The sequence below is a fragment of the Chinchilla lanigera genome, unplaced genomic scaffold (assembly GCF_000276665.1).
Source record: "Chinchilla lanigera isolate Chin_1 unplaced genomic scaffold, ChiLan1.0 scaffold00097, whole genome shotgun sequence".
Classification (NCBI taxonomy): Eukaryota; Metazoa; Chordata; class Mammalia; order Rodentia; family Chinchillidae; genus Chinchilla; species Chinchilla lanigera.
This window is the reverse complement of record NW_004955498.1, coordinates 2,535,762-2,537,350: the sequence shown is the minus strand read 5'-3', so window position 1 is coordinate 2,537,350 and position 1,589 is coordinate 2,535,762.

Sequence of the window (1,589 nt, the reverse complement as noted above, 5' to 3'; positions counted from 1 at the left end):
TAAAAATGGACTGACATCTTCCACAGAAGAATAACATCCAGATCTCCTGTCCTCACCTTCCAGCAGTAAGTAGAACACAGTGTCCACTACCCAAGGCTTGGAGTGACGCCACTGCTTATCTTTCTCCATGTTATCCATGGGCATTTGTACCTTCTCCCTCAAGGGTATAGATTCTGTATGTCTTCACCTGTGCTATACAATGGAAGTTATCTGTAATGTTTTTGAATTATTATTTTTATTCTCTTTAATGGTTTCGTCAATCTTGTATTGTTACATCTGGTAATCTGAGCAACTTCATTGAAGATAACAATATGTAATATAAAAACCACTGTTAATGCTTATTATTTTGTTTTGAAACCCTGTATCATTTTTAATGTGTTTGTTTTCTTTTGTTTTTGTCTATGATATGGGTATTTTGTTACTTTTCTTTTTACTATTCTCTTTAAAATAAAAACATAAAGGTTACTTCTTTGTACTTTGAACTATGAACATTCAATTTAAATTATAACTGCTCATTAACACTAGTCATGTTTCAGTACTAAATGCAACATGTGAGAGCTGGGCCTCATTTTGTTTATTGCTGATAACTGTTTTAATTTTTCAAAGTGAATACTGCCCTCAAGAGAATCAATGAGCGCCCTAGTGAGCTTTATGCTTTAGCTTCCAACACAGCAGTTGTTTCTCAGTACTAAGAGTGGATGGATCAAATTCTGGATCTTGTATTTGCAACACCAATGCTGCAGGACTGAGCCACAGTCCCAGCCCTCACCTGTGGTCTCGTCGGCCTTGTGGCTTGGTTCTGTCAGGCACAGGCAGGAGTTACAATCCTGTCAGGGTAAACGACCCTCTTCATAAGAAGGCACTGATGCTCTTACATACTAGGAGGAGAGAAGTGTCCCGATGATCCCCTGGAATATGTCTTGGGGGTCCTCTGCTTGTTTTCTCTGGTAACTGGGCAAGGTCACTCTTCATAGCCTAGAAAGGGCATAGAGAGCAACTGCTCAGAACCCTGAGGGCAAAAGGTCTGTGTTACAGTGCAATTGAGGTACTGCTGCAGCCAAAGCAAAATGAAACTACAAAAATTAGATTTTTCTTTTCCATATAAGCAACTATTCCAAATATGTTCCTGCTGAATTTATAATAAGTACCCTCCCGTTCTTCAGTGCCCAAAAGTGATAGAATATGCAAATGTCATCAGCTCCAGGGGCCTGGAGCCTGGTTTAGAGCAGGATGAGCTGAGGCCTCCTGGAAGTGATAAGGCAGGGGTGGAGGGCCGCATTGTCTCTGTTGTTCCCCTCTATCTGACCCTATGAAAGTCTTCACCCACTTGAAAAAGGTGAGATTGCTATTTGAGGCACTTGGACCCTTCCAACCCTTTGGAGCTAGTTGTAGATAATTTCTTTTTTTGTTGTTGTTTTTGCCAAAATATATAACCTGTTTTGATTTCATAATCTGAGACAAACTAATCATACCCATTTCAATCTAATTGACTTGTAGCGCTACCAAACACTGCACAGATGATGGTTGACATCCAGGGCACGCTGAGAAGCCATCAGAATAGTCTTTAGGAGCCAATGACAATAGAGGGC